The following is a 19,498-nucleotide window of genomic DNA, read 5'->3' as shown; positions in this document are numbered from 1 at the left end:
ATTTTTATTTAGGTCCTTTAAGCCTCTCTTTCTCTACAGATTCTCTCTTCTGTTGTTTTATGTTAACGACTTACCTGCTGGACGACCCATGGTATTAGATTGTAATGTTTCCCATGGCAGTGAGCTTTACAGATTGCATAGTTATAGTGCAGCTTAGCACGTTCCTTTGTCCTCTGTATTTACTGCTAATTGACAGCTGAATCAGAGGCTTAATCAGAGTCAGAGTACCATGGGTTCCTTGAGTGAGACTCCAGTCCATACATCGATACCTCCATAGTAGATCAAGCTCAGGAAAGAGGTTGGCAGACTGTAGCTTCTCCCCCAGCAAGACTCCCTCCAGCCCCACTCCTGCATCTGCTGCCCACCCTTGCCACTTCAGAGAAGGACCTGTTGAGACATGGAATGTCCCTGCTCCAAAAGAAGGCAGACTCATAGCTCTGTAAAGGCTGGAGACAGTCTCAGCGAGAGAAGAAGGGCTCCAGACAGGCCCTTGCTCTGCTATCCTTACCGCTGTCCTTGAGCCACCACGTGAAGAGACAGGAGCAAGCGATGTGACAGAGGCCGGGAGAGGGGAGCCTGACTCCCATCATACCTAGAGCGGCACAGCCCCCACAGCTAGGCACAGCTCCAGCACCGCACCCTCAGGAGCCAGCACAGATGCTGCTTTCTTCCTCCTTCACAAGGGAGAAGAAGGGTTTTGGAACCAGGTTCAAATCCTGGCTTAACTCCTTGGTAGCTCCGTGACCTTGGGCAAGTTACTTTGCCTGTCCGAGCCTCAGCTTCCTCATCTATACAGGGGATCTAATAATACCTGCCCGGAGACCTTGTGAAGATTATATATGATAATGTGTGCATGTTGGGCAAGTTACTTAACTTCTTTATAAAATGTGAATAATAGAGGTGCCTACTGGTAAAGCATTTAGGACACGCCTGGTGCATGGTAGGTTCTCGATCTTTGTTAGCTAGTTTTACTATTATTATATGAAGTGTCTGGTCTATTGAAAAATAGCTGCTTTATGTAGCTATTATCACATAAAAGAAGAGCACGAGGGCTTCCAGGTAGTTGAAGACAATGGCAGCAGTAGATGCCTGTCTCCCAGTATTTCCTCCACAAACAACTAGAACATCAAGAAAGGGAAAAATGGCACTACGTGAAAATCATACCCTTGGCATAACTTGAGGACAGAGAATGTTAAAATAACTGTAACTAAAAGGAAAAGGAACACCAAGTTTCACCCCGCCCCACTGTGTGGAAGCAGAGACACGTGGAGAGAATCTCTAGGAAGAGAGAGGAAGGGGACCAGCGGGGAGGCCTCTGGTTGATCTAAAACTGCCCCCAGGCAAGGTCAGCTCTAAGACCAAGGATACTAAAGGAAATATCCAGATAGATCAGAGTACAGATTTCGGGGACTCATAAGCGTGTGTGACTTAAAGGAACAGTCTTCCTAACGCATAGCTTCTCGGAGAGAGAAACAGGGAGAGGAAGGGAGAAGTGCCCCTGGGTGATCGGTTGGTAAATGAGGCAGAATGCAAAGGGAGAAAAAGGGGCAGCCGCTGTTAAAGGCACACAGATATACGTTATGAGGAAAGGGGAAGCCTGAAGAGAGATGTGCCAGGGAGAATACCAGAAGGAATATGAAATAGGAGACCTTGAAAAGAAACAAATGGGGAAATTAGGTGGAGGGACTGTCCCAGAAGTGTGAGATGGCAGAGCAGAAGGGGATGGTCAAGGATGGTGACATGAAATGAAGATCTATGAGGTGCATGAAATCGGGGGGTGGAACGTGCTGGAACGCAAGCTTTCTTAGTCAGACTGGGTGTTCTTTTCGGGAAAATAAGGGGAAACGCCTGCTCAGGGGAAGTGGACACCTAGACACATAGACATAAACACACCGGTTCCCCAACAGGCCCCGCCGAAGGATCTCAGCGCTGACAGGCGGGGGGAGGGGTGTAGGTGAAACATCCGAGCAGCTCTGCTGTGCTTGGGACCTCGCCGAAAGGAGAGATGGGGGAAAGAGATGATTACCGACACCGTTAGAATAGGAATGATGTAGAATTCAGGTCCCCGGACTCCAAAATGCACCGTATAAAATGAGAGAAGGAAGAGGTAGCAACTTCGATAGTACTCATTAACACTTGGGGTTTTGAAAATAGTGGTGTTTGCAAAACCTGCACTTCAGTTAAGTATTTGGAGGAAATATTGGATATTCATAAAACATCACGTCTTTCCATGGCATCATTTCTGGCCCTCAGAGAACTCAGAGTGTAGTCGCAACACAATGAATTGGGTGTAAGGCAGAATCGAAGGAAGAACAATAAATTCTGCCTGTAGGGTATGGAGAGGAGAGAAAAAGGCCTTCAGAGGAGCTGCCTCTGAGCTGGATTGCAAAGAACAAAGTTCACCAGGTGAGAATGGAGAAACATGTTTGGAGGCAAAGAGAACAAACTGTGTAAATGCATGAAAGTGTAAATAGGCATAGAATGTTCTGGAAATACTAAGGAGTTCAGTGTGCGAAACTTCCAGATCACAGGATGACTGTGAAGGGTAGAAGAAGTTGAGACTGGATGAGGTGAATTAGGAAGTCCGGGAGCAATAAGAGAAGAAGGGGACCTTGTCATCCAGATTTGCCAAATTGACTTGACAGGATTATAGCCTGGTCACCCTCATGGGATCCAACACAGCATTTGGAACTACAGTCTCTTATAAGACCTTATCTAAACCCCAAGAAATGTTTCCTTTGGGAGCAGCAAAGCTAGATAGTAAGATATTTTTCATAGCTAAGAACGTGTATATCCCATATGTTGTATGTCTGTCATTTTTCTCCACTTTCAAAAGCAACGTTTCTAAAAATATTTTACTCCAGTAGTTAGTAATGTTATTAACCTTTAGTGTCTGTTATCCTCTCTCTTCTTAAAAATAGCATTATCATTACCTTTGTTGCTCTGTTTTGGACATTTCATTTCTCGGTTGACAGGAACAGCCCGGGTTTTGCTGAAGCCACCTTTATAGAGCCCACACCCAAGGTCTTACAGCGTGGCATACTACAGTGTCACCAGGACCTTCCACACCTGAGAGGGCCAAAGAGAGCAGAAATTGGCTGAGAGGCAGCAGGTCCCGCATTCTGCATGGCATGGATTTCCATGTTAGTAAGACAATCTTTGCCATTTCGCGGTCAAGTTTATCAAAAAGGCTTTGTGGGGAGTAAAAAGTTGTGGTTTAATTTTTAAAATACAAATTATTTGGGGAATAAAAAGTAGTTAATGTTAGAAAATCTGTAACTATAATAACGTATTAAAAGAAAAAATCATCCCGATAGGTGCTGAAATGTTACTTGATAACATTTCCCACACAATCTGTATTAAAACTTTTAATAAACTAGGAATAGAAGTGAAATTCCTTAATTTGATGTGAAATGTCTACTTAATGATGGAATGTGAGAAGCAGTCCTATTTTAGGGAAAAGGTACAAACACCCACTATCTCTGCGAGGTTCCTCATCTGTGAAATAAGATGAGAAAAATAACCAAGGTATAAATATTGGGAGGAAAGGGATAAAACTTCTTATTACATATGCCATGAGTTTTTACTAACAATATTTTTACCAGCATCATTACATCTAACAAACCTAATCATATGTTCATTACAGTGTCCAAATCAACATAAGTATTCAAAAATCACTAGCTTTCCTATATGTAAGCAATACCCATATAAAATATGTAATTTTTAAAAGATGCAATTTATTATAGCAACAAAAACTTAAAATATTTAGAAATAAATGAAGTAATAAATGCTTCAGAAAACTGAAGCCGTATGAAACTTTACTGAAGTATATATTAGAAAAGTTAAATAAATTGAAAATATATACCATATTTATGTCTAAAATAATGCCATATTAAAGATCCATCAAGTTCCCCTAAATTAATTCATAAATTTAATAGAAAAGAATCTCATCCTCATTTCAATAGAATTTTAATGAAAATTACCTGATTCAAAAGTTCATCTGGAAGAATAAGAGCAAGTGTGTGAGAATAATCAGTTTTTGAATAAAGATAAAGTGAGAACATGTACCAAAGAAACTTCAATGAAATGAAATAGTCTAGAAATAGACTGCGCATCAAAGAACAGAGTATATGATAAAAGGTCCATTTCAAATAATTGAAGAAGGTTTGGACAATTTAATAATCAGACCTGAGATAATTAGTTATCATTATGGAGAAATAACAAGGCTATATTTCTGTGTCACATTATGTACCAATATAAAAACTAGATAGATAGATAGAGATATATCAGAACTATATATGATATGTATATCAGAAGAAAATATACAAAAGTAAAATCTATAAAAATACCTGAGGAAAGTATTTTTAAATCACATAGTAAGGAGAGACTTCCTAACATGACCCTAAACCCTTTAGGCCTCTGTAAACATTAAAAAGATTTATACATTTAAATTAATAAAGAAAGTAGAGCTTCCTCTATGTCTAAAGACTCTATTAAAGACAAATGGTAGACTAAAAGATAATATTTCTGAACATACAAAGACAAAGGGCTAATGACTAATAGTCTTAATATTTGAAAAAGCTCCTACGATTCACTAAGAAGAAATAAAACAACCCAATGTAAAACAGGCAGATGATATAAGTAAGTAATTCCCAAGGGGGGAAATGCTAATGACCTAAAAATAAATAAAAAGATATTTAACCCCATTACTAATTTGGAAAATGCAAACTATTGCAGAACAATTTTTGCCTAGCAAATTGCAGAAATTCGAATGTTGGTAAAAACACAGTGTGGGAGAGGAGGCAAAAATAGTTGGCAATGCAAACCCTTGACTTAGCAATTCGCTTCTGATTGTTTCTCCTATGAAAATACTCCTTTAAGAGCGCAAAAACTTGTGCAAGAATATTTATTGCAAACAGTTTTATATGCCAAACAAATAAATACACTCTAACCACCCAACAATAGGAAAGTGATTGTGTTGCAATATTTCCATCCTGTGAAACACTCTTCAGCCATTAAAAGTAATGGAGTCACTCTACATTTAATGACATAAAATCAAGATCCTTGAAGGGATGCTGGGCTTTAAAAGAAAAGTTATAGTACAATCCAATTTTGTATTCAAAATTCACCATATGAAATTGTATATAACCTATGTATGTCTGTTTCTGAACATGAACAAAAGGTCTGGAAGGAAAGGCACAAAATTATTACAAGTGGTTATTCTTGTGGAGTGAAGTGGGTTTGGGACTAAGTAAAGGTAGAAGTGATAACTTCCACTTCTTTTAGGACACTTAATTTTTAAAAAATGAATTACCTCTGTGATTTAAAAAAAAAAAAATCCAATGGTTCTGATGAAAAATATATGGAAAATAAAACTGCCCGAGGTAACACTGCTGTACGGCCTATAAATCAAATCCAAAAAGTGTCTTCGGACCAGATGCCCTCTGCCAGCCTCCGCCCCACCTGAGATATTCTGAACTGAAAATCTTCAAAAACTTGTCTGCAAAGCGCTCTGTGACTGTCCTCCTAGGGTCATACTTTCCCATGGATTCTTCGTGGAGGCCAGTGCCTCATCCAGGCGTCCATACGCACCTCACAGTAACCCCACAGCCCCGAGTACTGTAACAGGACCAGGGAAAAGGCAGGAGGAGGCAGCCACCAAGTCTACAGAGCTCATCGTCATGTTTCAACTCTTAGTTAATGATTCATTCCATCATTTTGAATTCATTATTTTAATTAAATTTAATCTTTTAAGAGAATTTTTCACTTAAAGGGACCTTGGAGATCTTTCAGTTCAATCTTAACTTTTTATGTATGAGGAATCAGAGGCCCAGAGAAGGAGGTTAATAAATTGTATTATATTTAAGACCCTGCACTTTGGGGCTCAGCCCTGTAAGATTTTAATTCTTATGAGAGCCCCTTTGCTACCATTTGAGAATGTTATTGCCATCATCTGCACCCCCACCATCAGAAGGGTAACTATAGCCGCTTCTCTTTATGAGAACAAAAATCATCAGCCAGACCTTCTGTCATCGTTTCAAATCAAGTTCATCTGGCCTTGGAACATTTGCACAGGCTGTACTTTCTTTCCAGGCTGTGCGTCCTGCGTTTCACAAGGCTGGCTCCTTCCCCACGCTGAGGCTCCTCCCCCTCACTGGGCTCCTCCCCCTCGCTGGGCTCCTCCCCTACACTCAGGTATTCCTTGCCCTGCGTGTCTATTCCATCCCTCCCCATCATTTCCCCTTTTAGCAACCTGTTTCCTTCCAGAAGGCAGCCTCTATGTCTCTCTTGCTGTGTCCTTGGTGCCCGAAACGTAGTAGGTGCTCAAAAAGTTTGTTAGGTGTATGAAGGGGCCGCTCCGACACCTACTTTTGAAAGCTTCCTGTCTCCTCATGTAGTCCATGAAATGTGTATTATCATTTAGATTTTTTTTTTTAAGTAAAAAATTATACAGCTTTACTATTTTAATTCGTGTGGATTACAAGGGAGATCGGACATATTTCCGTTAGCTTATGTTGTTTGTTCAGCTGTCCATTGTCATCTAATGTTTTACTCTGTCCCAGGTAGTGTGGCCACAGTCAGCAATGTGGGGAACCTCTGAGTGGTTGCAACCTGAGGCAGGTGGTAAAGAGAGAAGGTAGGTTTCACCTAGGTACCAGGGAAAGGGTTGCAGGGGCTTTGTGCTCTGACAGACGCCGAAAGCCAACCCCACACTTTGACCTCTTGCTGGCTTTTCCACAGAAGAGGGCTCATCTGGGCCCGCAGTGCAGGCAGCTGGCACAAGAGAAGCAGGTCAGATCTGGAGAGAGGGCGGGTCCAGGTGTGGGGCTCAGCTGCGGGCCTAAGGCTCCACCACAGCCTTGAGGGTGAGACGGAAAAGTTCTCATTCTGGGAGCCTCCGTTTCTTCCTTGTCAGGGCTGACTTCTGCCCTCCTGTCCAGCAAGGGGCAAGGATATTTGTAAATTTTAGCCACTATTTAATGAAAAACTTTACAACGTTTTTAACATAACTTAAAGTGATGTCCCCCGAAGAAACCACAGTTTTCTTAGAGTGGAAATTGCTAAGTGACAAACTAAAGCTAGTGTGTAAGGTTACATACACTAAATTGTATAATTCAGAGCTAAGTACTTATTTAGTTGTTATGCATTTATCCAGCAACCACTCTGAACCAGGCACTCAACTCTGGAGATCTAAAGGCCACTTTCGACACAGCCTCTGCCTGCAATGGCTTATATGATGGAATGGGGAGGAGCGGGAGGAAGTGAGAGCAGGAAGAGCACTGGGGCCCAAAGGCGCCTTTGAACCCAGACTCCGAGCCCGTTAGCTGTGCAAATGTGGCAGCCACAGGTCTCTGAGTGAGAAGTAGGCGGCAATGCCATCTTTGTGAACTCTGATTAAAGACCTTAGCCTGGAGAAGCTATAAGAAGTCCACTTTAGGTCTTCGAAACAGAAAGAAAGCAGATATCTAGAGTAATCAGGAGTAGGGGGGTTGTGGAAGAAGTGGAACATGGGCCAGGCCTTGAAGAATGGGTAGAACTTGGAAGGGAAAAAGCTGAAGCGAGGGGCGAAGATAACCGTAAGCCGTGAAAGGCCAGTCAAGGGACTGGCAGAACTAGAGTGAAAGGTCCCGCTGGGCAAGAGCAGCGCCGAAGGGGTGGGCACCCAGGGCCAGCCAACAGCCAGGCGTCCCTCACGCCGTGTCTTCAAAGATGTATTCAGTTTTCATTTTGGGGAGGCTGGGCCCTGTGTGAGAAAAGGGAGACCAATGGTGGCAGCACCCTTAATTTCCATGCCCTATTTGGCAAAATCAAACATGACCAGACCCACATAGAGGCATTTGGGTGGCGTCCGTTGTTAATGAAGCATTGCCCCAGGTAGAAGAGGGTTGGTTCTCCCCTAACCCCAAGCGGCTCATCCAGGGCGATACTCTTACCATACACAGGAGTCCCTGAGAGGAGCTGAGGTGAATAAAATTTGCTTTATCTTTACATCTCTGGTAAGAGGTTGCTGTCTTAGAGACGTCTGCGAGCTCCTCACAGATTCACGCCCCACGCAGCTGCTAGGCTGGCCCACTCCTTATTCCAGCGCTCAGGGTAGCCAAGCGATTCCAGCCCTAATTTCAGGACAGCACCAGGAAGAAAGTGGAGCTCTTGTGTGTTTTTCATCAAGGGAAAGGATTTTGCAGTCATTCGTTCATTCATTCATTCACTCACTCAATGCCTATTTCAGGTTGCCTACTATCTACAAGGAGGATTTAAAGAAAAAGGAAAAACTAAACTCAGGCTTTTCCCTCCAAGAGTGTTTGTGTGGTCAGTTAATCTGGAAGGAGATAAGAAGTAATCTGTGACGGGAATCCAGAGGGAGCCACAGTTACTTCTAGTTGGGGTGGGGTGGAGTGGGGTGGGGAGGGAGTCTTGGGGTTAGTTTTGGAAGGAGGCAGCAACTACCATCAATCTTGAAAGATAAGTAGGTCGTGGACATGCAGGCATGGTGAAGCATTGCATCCTGAGAATCACAACGCCTCACAGATTATCTGCCTAACCCTTTATCTTGTATGTGATAAGACTGAGCCACTGGCAAGTCTGGAGATGGAGCCGTTACCTAAATGAGCCTGTGCCCACACAGAGTGCCCCCGACACAGGGCAGGCCTTCCTGCACAGCACCGTCCAGGCAAGGGCTTGGAGCTGTGGAAGTTCTGACTTTTGGTGGAATGAGGATTGCAGTTCACTTTGAAAATAGGATTTTGTAGTTGATTCGATGCCAGGGGCAAAGGAAGAGCAGGGAGAAAACGGTTTTCCAGCCCAATGACTGGGAGGACACCTGGGCCGGAAACAGGAGGCCGCAGGGCTGGGAGAGAAAACAGTGTGGTAGCTTTGGGACATGCTGAACTAGAGGCATTTACGAAAGGTACAAGGGAAAGTTCTAGCAGACCATGGAAACGTGCTGGAGTTCAGGAAAGAGTCAGGACCAAGGATATAAACTGGGAGTCCTCTCTTCAGAGTAGATGATTGGGGTACTTCAAGAGATGGAATGGACAGGAAATAGAAGCTGACCAGAGGCTGTAGCAGCAGCTCCCTTTGGAGAGAAGGAAGCAGAGGGGACCTGAGGCGGGTTAGAGGTAGGAAGGGGTCAGGGATGCAATACCCCAGAGGTGAGGGATGAGAGGGAGTCCACAGGGAATGGTCTGTGCCCCAGGAAAAAGGGTTAACATGCTGCAAACATGATGTCTGAGAAGAGGCAGATCTAGATCTAGAGACTAGAACATTACTCTTGACTTTTGCAGGTGCAAGGCAGCCAGAGTAAATGTTATTTAGGAAGTTTGACAGTGAAGCGGAGATGAGAGATTAAGGGGTGCCAAGGCTGAGACCACTTGAGTTTCTTTTTTTTTTTTTTTTTTAACTTTGGATAGACTTAAACGTGTTTATTGGAAGATGAGGAGGAGCTGGCAGAGAGAGGGCGAGATAAGAAATGGAAGAGAGAAGGAATGTTTAATGGAAACTGATCCTGAAGGAGGAAGGAGGGATTAAGGTCAAGGACATGGCCTGTTGACAGTTGGAAGTGAAGTCTCTAAGCTGAGGTGGGAGGGCTGGGCTGGAGAATCATAGAAGGGGCAGGGGGTGAGTGCTGAAGCCCTAGGATCAAGTCACACAGGAAGAAGAAAACCAAAGGGCTAAGGCTCTGACCCTAGGAGAAGCCCAAAGTCCAAAGTCAGATAGGGACCAAGGAAGGGACAGCAGGAAAACATAGCCATGATGTCCAGAGGCCCAAACAGGTCAGTCAGTGATGCCCCGCCCAGAAGACGGGCACAAGATGACCTACATGGATAATGTTTGCTCATGAGACAGGTTAGAATGATAAAGCTAACGTCCATTAAGCCACATATCAAATGCGTGATTTCTCTGCTTGCACTGGACTTCAAAGTCCAAATATTTTAATTAAAACAGTATGTGAATATTGAGGATATCAAAAGAACGGGGACATTATTAATTTTAGGATCAAGGCAACTAACCACTTGATCCTTTTAAGTCATTTCCTCATTTAGCTCCAATCTCAGTAACAAAACATTCCTGTAGCTCCTTGATAACGTTCCTGGATCTAAAACCACAGCTTTGTTTTTTACACCCTCTGGGACTTATTTCTTATCTCAGGCTCTTTTGAAGTAGGCAGTTATCAGATCAACCTTTTGCTCACTGGCCTTGGGTTGAATAGGTGATTTCCCCCCTGAATCATAGGCTTGTAAGAATTCAAGCCAAAATTCCAGGCTGGCTTTAAGCAATAAATACTGTAATTAACTTCTAACCAGGCAAGGCTAACATTTTGCTTGGAGAAAGCATCATTTTCTCAAATGAATGACTTTCAAATAAAAACAATTTTCATGCCCTCTTTTTTCAGCAAGATACTTACCAGTGCTTGGGAATATCCAGTGTGTCATGTAAAAGAACATGCTTGGGGATTTTTTTTTTTTTTTAATTTTTACTTTTTAGGTGAGGCAACCCTTGGTCGACCTCACAGATTGCAAGGACCTTGTCACCTTACAATCTCTTATTTTTTTATTTTTTACACCTACAGCACCTGGTCTTCCTAGGTGGTCCCCATCCAAGTACTAACCAGGCCCGACCCTGCTTAGCTTCCGAGGTCAGATGGGATTGGGCCTGTTCAGGGTGGCATGACTGTAGACTCTTGGGGATTTTTAAAATCCAGTTTTCTCTCGTCTTCAAGTTCTGCCATAGAAACTGCACTGTCTTCTAGAAGAATATTTTTTTCTAACAGTTAACAGAGTTCTCTTCCATCTGAACTGTGCAGGAAATTTTCTGGAAGTCTCGCTGAGCCTAGTTAGTCATGACACCTGTCCTACCCAACAGGTGGGGCGGAAATGGAGCTCAGGGCTGTGGCAGGTTGGGATGGACGTTTGGGACTGAATGTTACCAGTGGCATACCAAGGTAGGGGAGGAGGAACAGAGACAGGAGTATTTTATCATGATGATAATAAAGAATAGACAGTTTTAATATCGTTTTTGAATCTTCTACAGTTAGTGCACCACCTCATTGCCTGCACCTGGGACAGGCCACCTGGCCCACAGATGTCACACTGTCTCTAAACCAATCAGTGAAATCAGTGAAATTAAGACCCATAGTAAGGTCAGCAATGGGAGTCTGAAATGAGGAAGTTCTGAGAATATCCCAAACATGAGCCAGAAAACCAAAATCCAAAGTCAGAGCTGAGCTTGAAATTAAAAGAACGTAGAGTTACAGTGTCATTTGCTAGAAAGGAGTTTTTTCATCCTAGGGCAAAGGAAAGTTGGGAACCAAAAAAAAAAGAGTCATCACATTTAAATAAATACAGGAAGGGATCCATCACGAGATGGATTATGAATTTTCGCCCAACGGTTGCCACTCTCCAAACTGTTTTTTGTTATTGTTTTTATGACTCAGCCATGTACTTGGGGCCTTGCTCCAAGGTGCTTATTAAGTCGCCACATAATTTTTGTCAGCATTCAGAGTGAGGGGCACATAATGACGCCTGAAGCTTGGCCTTATTTTCTCGACACTGGGGCAGAGCCCCCTGTCCTGTGGTTATGGTTCTCCACACACTGCGCAGAGAGCTTGGGTGGCCCTGGAACACTGCCAGCTAGAGCAGCAGTAGTAACCGGAGGTTCCTGTTCCGTGAGGTCCCGGCCCTGGCCTGCCATGTTCCTTGCGGTTACGTCGGAGGCAGTGTGGCCTGGTGTGAAGATCGCTAAATATGGAAGCAGGAGCCTTGAACTGTGCCCGCAGCTCCACTACTTACTAACCTTGGGGGTTTCAAGCACAAATCTTTTGTTTTGAAACTAGCTTTCTCACCCGACTAATAGGATTGGAATAAGGGCAGCTGAAATGAGGGTGTGAATTTACTTTGGGAACTGTAAAAGACTAAGAGACTTAAGGGTGAATTACCTACAGGTTCCGCAGATTTGGTTTTCTGGGTGTCATGGCCTTAGCCAGTAACTAGTAATGAGCACCCAAATGCAAGGTGGGAGGAAAGCTTAGCAGCAGCACCTGTTTAAAAAGGGCTCTTTATCAAATCAGCCGTGTGCTAGGGCTTCGCAGAAAACCACAGAGTGCGAGGAGGAGGGACACCCTAGTTCTACTCTCCTGAGGAATGATCACATCCATCCTAGTGTACTGTATGCCAAGGGAGGCTCCTCGCTTTAAAGGGAATGTCAACCAGCCAGACAACATGTTGTGGGAAGAGACATCTAGGGACCTCCAGGATTTTAACTGGAAGGGGAAAACTCTGGGAGGAAAGTGAAAACTCTCTTTGGGTTTTATGAATATTGCTATGTGGGAGACAGATTTGACTCATTACATGTGGCTTCCAGGGGAGGGAGGGTGGACGCTTCAAAGGTACAGATCCCAGCTCGTGCAGCATTGGTGGTATAGTGGTGAGCGTAGCTGCCTTCCAGATCCCAGCTCATCTAAGGCAGTGGTTCCCAAACTTTGCTACACATTAGAATCACCTAGGGATCTTTTAAAACTTCAACTGTCCGGTTTGAACCTCAAGCCAATTACATCAGAATCTCTGGGGGGAGAGCCCGGCATCAATGTTTTTTAAACTCTCCAGGCGATTGCAACGGGTAGCCAAGTTTTCAAAGTGGTGATCTACAGAAGAACTGAGAGCATTTGAACTAAGCAAAGAAAGGGTGAGCTACTAGAGGTGTGGAGAGTTCGTGATGTTGACGCTGCCCAGACTCAGGCTGGGTGTCACTTGGTGGTGACAAACTCAAGCCTTCCATGCATGATTTGACTAAAGGAACCAAACCTTAAGTGCCCACCTATCCTGAGAGGCTTAGTCAATGCTCTGAGGTGAAGGTTTTCAAATTTTTTTAATAGTTCCAGGGAACTATTTGTTCAAATAAAATTAAGTATTTAAAACAAACAAAGGAAGAGGGAGGTGGATTCCCTTCCTGCACAACATACATCTCTTCAACCCTCTTCTCATGATGACCCCTGAGGACACTTTGTGGAAATCTGGGAACTTAATGAAACTCTCTAGGACTCCAGGGAACATGGTTTTAAAAAAACACCAATTTAAGGGAAGGGATTTCCACAGAAATGAATTTCGTATTCAGCCATCTGTAGTTGGAATCTTGATTATTTTGACGAATAGAAGTAGCAAATCCCAAATGGAGGAGAGCCAACGTAAATGATCATGGACCTAAACTATTCATTAGTTGGGAACACGAACAGCATCAGCTAGTGCCTTAGAAACTAGACCCTATTTCTGCTTGTAATTTTGTGCCACACTTGGGATCTAAGACCCACCTCCTCTAGCTCACCAAAGGGAAGAATGCTTAAATATTATTTGCTAAAATTCCCAGGTTTTGTACTCATGTGTTGAGGTTCAACCTCGATTGAGCTCTTCGTGTCCTACAGTGTGCAGAGCAAGTCTTGAACTCAGGTGTTCTCATTTTCAGTTTCTTTTTACAATTTCATGGTACCTCTGTGTTACACAGACTAGTTTCTGTACCAGAGCCATAAATGACACATGGCAGCCTAAGGACAGGGAAAGGGATAGAAAATGAAGACCAATAGGCTGAGTCCCCGTTCTGCTAATAGCCAGTTGCACGAATGCAGACAAGTCACTGACTTTATCAGTTTGCTCCTCTGTCAAATGGAATTCGTTATTCCTGCTACCGATTTCACAGGATTATTATGAGGTTAAAAAAAAAATAAGCCAAGGTCATATCTTCTTAAATTATATAAAATATTCATGATTATTGAAAGAAAAAATATAACATTGGAAGAATTTCAATTTATTAAATGTCATAGATATGGCAAATGTAACAAAATAGGGGAAGTAAGAGGACCGATACATTTTTAAGACTTCTCCATTTTACTTGAAGTGGTAAATATTAACTCTAAACTGTGACAAATGAGGTTTGTATAATTTCTAAACAACTAAAATATAGTACAAGAGATATGACTAAATGCCAACAGACAAATGATATAGAATACTGAAAATGATTCAAATCCAAAAGAAGGAAAGAAAACAGAGAACAGAGGAACATAAAACAGAAGAGACCAACAGAAGACTGATAAAAATGATACACCTAAATCCAGTCAATAATTATGTCAAATGTAGATAGTGTAAAATACCAAATAAAGATAGATATTGCACAATTGAATTTTTGAGAAAAGATCTGACATGCTATCTACAAGAAACCCACTCTAAATGTAATGATATAAATAAACTAAAAGTAAAAGGATTTAAAAAAAAAAAGATATGCTGTTGATAGACTAATCAAAAGAAAGCAGGAACAGCTATATTACTATTACACAAAGTTGACCTCAGAACAAGAAAAAATTATCAAGGATAAAGAGGAAAATTGCATAATAATAAAGGGAGAAATAACTAAGAAAATGTAGCTGTCGTGAATGCACATGTACCTAACCAAAAGCCAAACAACACATAAAGCAAAAACTGCTAGTACTGAAAGAAAAAAATAGACAAATCTACAATTATACTTAGAGACTTTAGTATTCCTCTCAAGAAATTAATAGAGCAAATATACAACTTGACCTAATTAACATTTATGCAACATTTCACCCCACAGCAGCAGAAATACACATTCTTTCCAAGTGTGCATGGAACAGCACCAAGATAAGCCATATTCTGGGCCATAAAACAGACCTTAACAAATTTAATATAATTATAATTTTATAAAATATGGTTTTTTTCCAACTATGATATAATATTTCCAAACTATTTCAGATTAAACAACACATGGAAATGAAACACCATAAGTCTCATGTGAACTTAGAAAATACTTTGAACTGAATAAAAGTGAAAATACAACATGTCAAAATTTGTGGGATGCAGCTAAAGCAGTGCTTAGAGGAAATTTATAGCATTAAATGCTTATACTGGAAAAGTAGATCTCGTCAATAATTTAATCTTTAACATTGAAAAACTAGGGGGAAAAAAGAGCAAATTAAACCCAAAGCAAGCAGAAGGAAGGAAATAACAAAGAGCGGAAGTCGGTAAAAGTGAAAATAGGAAAGCAATAGAGAAAAATCAATTTGCTTATATACAACCTTTATATTTCTTTGGCGAAGTGCCTTCTCAACTCTCTACCCCAATTTCTAAATGGAATTTTGTTTTCTTACTGTTGAATTTTAAGAGTTCTTTATACCGTCTGGATATAGAATCTATACAGAGTCTTTCACAGAGCAAAAGTTTTTAATTTTGATAAAGTCCAGTTTATCAGTGTTTTCTTTTAATGGATCTTGCTTTGGGTATAATAACTAAGGAATCTTCACCTAACCCAAGGCCACAAAAATTTTATCCTACGTTTATCCTGAAAGTTATATAGTTTTATATTGACACATAGTTCTAGGATCCATTTTCATTTAGTTTTTGTGCAAAGTGGGAACTATAGGTTGAGGTTGATTTTTTTGCATATTGATGTCCAGTTGTTAAAGCATCATCGGTTTAAAAGACTACCTACCCTTTTTTTATTGAATCGCCTTTGCAACTTTGTCAGAAATCAACTGACCATATTTGTGTGGGTCTATTTCTAGACTTTATTCTGTTCCGTTGACCTACGTGTTCATCCTTTGGCCATTACCACACTGTCCTGATTACTATAGCAGGCATGGGGTAAGTTTCAGGGTGGGGTAATACCTAAAATGGGTAAGCTTCAGAGAGCCAACTGCACATAACTTGTAATAAAATTTGAAAGCAGAATCAATAAAATTAAATATAGCAGCAAAGACACTTAGATTTTGCCTAGGAATTTTTATTTGTTAATTTCTTCCTCAAGTTTATAACCCATTTGCCAAGTAGAAATAAGTGTTTAGGCTATTTTAAATAAAAATATGCTTATACTCATGCACTTGCACACACTGGTATTAAGAGAATGTAGATTGGTTATCATATCCTTGATTCTTGCAGTCGTCCATGTCTCAAGTTAGCCCAGCCTCTAGAGCAGTGGTTATCAAACTGGAGTGTGCAACAGAATCACCAGAGGGGCTTTCACGGATTTCTAGGCCCCACTTCCAGGGATTCCAGCTCAGGAGGTTTGTAGGGGGCCTGAGAGTTTTCATTTCTAACAAGTTCCCAGATGTTGCTGCTGCTGCTGCTGCTGCTGCTGGTCCAGGGGCCACACTGTGAGAACCGTGGCTCTAGACCTATGCCACTCTAACTAGATTTTATCATCACTGGGTGCTCAGCATCCCAAGTGTAGCAGCAGTGCTGAGATGGGGTTAATTCTGTTCTGAGCTCTATCTTATATTCCTTAACCAAATTTGGAAATGGAATTAAAGCAGAAAAGTAAAAAAAAAAAAAAAAAAAATCTACCTGTATTCTTGGAGTCTGAATTGAGTGAATACTTGCGGGAAAAAGAACAAGACTATCCCGCCTAAGTGTCAAAAAGTGAAAAAGATAAATGAAGCTATTAGAGAGGTATAGATGAAGAATGGCTGAATGAATGTTGGTGATTCTTGAACCTTGGTGGTGGGAACATGAGAACTATACTGCTTTGCTTATTTTTAATATGTTAAACATTTTCCATTTTGAAAAAAATTTTTTCTTAAAATGTAAACCAAGATCGTAAAGTAGAGGAGCCTAGCAGAGGATGGATGCGTGTGAGAGAAAAATTAAAATGCTATTTTCAGATTCTCAAGATGGCTAGAGAGAAATCGACTCCAGCAGAGCTTCATAGACTTTCCCTTTAAGCCCCTAGGAACTAAAGTTAATACTTACATGAGAAAAAGGAGCTAGCCCAAGGTCGTTCTAGGCAAGTCCAGATTTCTTGGAGGTTTTCTATTTTATCTTTCAAATGTGATTTTTGTATTCTAGTTAGTATCCATTTGGTTTCATCAAAAAATAATGTTTTAAATTATTATCATTTCGAGAAAATGTTTCCGACCTGTTCAACTAGTGGATGGACAAGTTTCCATCATTAGATTAGATACATAACTTATAACTTCGACATGTAAGTAGTTCATTTCAGTCTTAGAGGAGTATCACATGCAAGAATCATAGCTCGACCATGAAAATAATTAAACAGGAATTTCTTTCTGTAAGTTTGCTCTCAACGGACATTAAAATTGGTATGCAATTATTGCTCAGAGTTCTCATACTCAAAAAACACCAAGGTTTGGGTTCATTTACGTCTCTATAATAAAACCCTTATATTAAATTAGCATCTAAGTGCATCCTGTGTTTTTTTAGACTAACTTCTTCTGCCATTACCAGTTCACTAGTTTAGACTGAACTAGTGCCAACATCTTGGAACCCTCAGCAACAATGTCATTGGATCAGTCATTTGGAATTTCCCTCATGATCTTCTATTTTTTCGTTGGATTCAAACTTCTGCTTCAAGCTTCCTATTTTTAGCCACCAATTTTTGTAATTAAAAAAAAAAATCACCCAGATCCTAAGTTTGGAGAGGGCTTTGGGATACGCAGTGCCTAGAATAGGAATGTAACTAAGTACAATTATACGTTTATTTAAAAAAAATATATAGAGCATGCACTTAGAACAGAATATGGGAGCCATTTTGTGTGAGTGAAATCAAAGGGAAAAAATTTTGGCTCATAGTGTAACAAAATTTAAAACACTAACTGTCCCATGATGTCGAGAATTCTGCTCATTCCCCAATGTCATTCCAGTTTAGCCACAGTTTTATGCTATGAAATTGGAATTAGGCTCTGGGCTTTTTTCTCTATTTATGACGGGTCTATTTAATACGAAAACTCTGAATTTGAGTATTGGCATTTTGCAAGATAATCTGTCTTGCAAAAGATGATCTAAGTGCACCACTCTATAACCACCATATGTGTGAAACACACGTATATATTAGATACCTACATAATAGGTGTCTGCATTAGTTTCATGGGGCTGCCATAACAAAATACCACAAACTGAGTACATTAAGACAACAGAAATTCATTCTCTCACTGTTCCAGAGACCAGAATTCCGAAATCAAGGTGTCATGAGGGCTGGTTCCTTCTTGGGGCTCAGAGGGAGAATCTGTTTCATGTCGCCCTCCTAGCTTCTAGCACTTGCTGGCAATTGTTGGCACTTCTTAGCGTATGGCCAGATTGCTCCAGTCTCTGCCTGCCTCATCACATGGCATTCTCCTAGTGTATCTCTGAGTGTCTGAGTGTCCAAACTTTCTTTATTTCCTAAAGACACCAAACATATTGAATTTAGGGCCCACCTGAATCTAACTTGATTATATCTTAACTTGATTACATCTACAAAGACCCTGTTTCTAAATAAGGTCATAGTCCCAGGTTCTGGGTCCACATAAATTTGGGGGAATATCGTTCAGCCCAGTACGGTATCTGTGTGGCTATGCAGATGTCGAGCATGCACAATTGCACAGCAGTACTGATGATGTTATCTTTTTGTCCATAGAGCACTTTCCCGTTTTATAGAATGTGTGGGGTTTCACCTCTTGCTGTATATGCAGGATGCTTCTTTCTGGATACATTTGGTCACCTACGTGGAATCCTCTAATGTAGGACCCTAAAACACAGCTCCATGAGTTCACCACAGATTTCCCTGCTGAAAACTTTTGAGGCAGAGCTAACCAGAGGAAAAGCTGAATTCTCATTCTACTTCCAACATACAATTTTTTTAGTCAACTCCAGTTTTCCTTGTCTGTGCCAGGAGGAGAGCACATTCTTACAAACATGTTGCCACCTTTTACCTAAATATATGGGCCCTGATAAAACACTTCTCCTTTTGCCATTGATAAGATTGCTATTTTTTTTTTAAATGGGCCTTCTTGGCTTTGGTGTTTTGTCAACAAATACCTATATAGTTTCTTCTAAATACCAGTTCTTTGCTGACACCGTGGACCATAAAAAGAAATTTAAAAATTAGTCCCGTATGACTAGGGGATTGGATTAGTAAGCCGAGGTAGGTGTTTGCCATGGAATACTATGCAACAGTGAGGAAAAATTATCTAGACAGACATTACAGCAACAAAGGTGGATCCTAAATGCAGAGGCTTGTTGGAAAAACAGTAAGGCTTGTATGAATTACGCATATACATTTAGATCACAATAGCATAGGTGCTTCCTGGGGTGGGCAGGGGGTGATGGCAGTGGGAATCCAGCCTGAAGAGAAAAATAAAATAAGACAAGAGAGGTGGGCTATAAAGTATAATGAACTGAAGAGTCTGATTAATTCTACTTCCCACTCCTAAGGTTAAAAGAAATCTTGAGGAGCTTAGAATCAGCATTTAGAATAGTAAAACCATCAAGACAGCAATTGATTAAGCCTCAAAGAGCAGGGCATAGAGGGACATTAAGATTATGGTTAAGAAGTTAGAAACAGGAGGTAGAAACACTTAAACAAGACCCTCAGGTTGAGAGGGGTCGCCGGGAGTATCTGACAACATCTACTGAGGTCTTATTGTCAGGAAATATATAAGACAGGGCTTATGCCCTATGAAAAATCACAATAGATTTTTTTTTTTAAGTAGGGACACTAATTACTG

At 41.1% G+C, this 19,498-nt stretch overlaps 1 protein-coding gene and 1 pseudogene across 4 annotated transcripts in view; one reads left to right on the top strand and one right to left on the bottom strand.

The window, feature by feature from the left end:
• The window catches only part of THSD4 (thrombospondin type 1 domain containing 4), a 536,848-nt gene that overhangs the window by 467,552 nt on the left and 49,798 nt on the right, over window positions 1–19,498 (top strand). The gene's annotated exons all lie outside the window — the stretch shown is intronic.
• On the bottom strand, window positions 10,562–10,679 carry LOC118601182 (annotated as a pseudogene).

Source organism: Rousettus aegyptiacus, unplaced genomic scaffold (genome assembly GCF_014176215.1).
Source record: "Rousettus aegyptiacus isolate mRouAeg1 unplaced genomic scaffold, mRouAeg1.p scaffold_m13_p_3, whole genome shotgun sequence".
Classification (NCBI taxonomy): Eukaryota; Metazoa; Chordata; class Mammalia; order Chiroptera; family Pteropodidae; genus Rousettus; species Rousettus aegyptiacus.
This window is presented reverse-complemented; position numbering and strand designations above follow the sequence as displayed.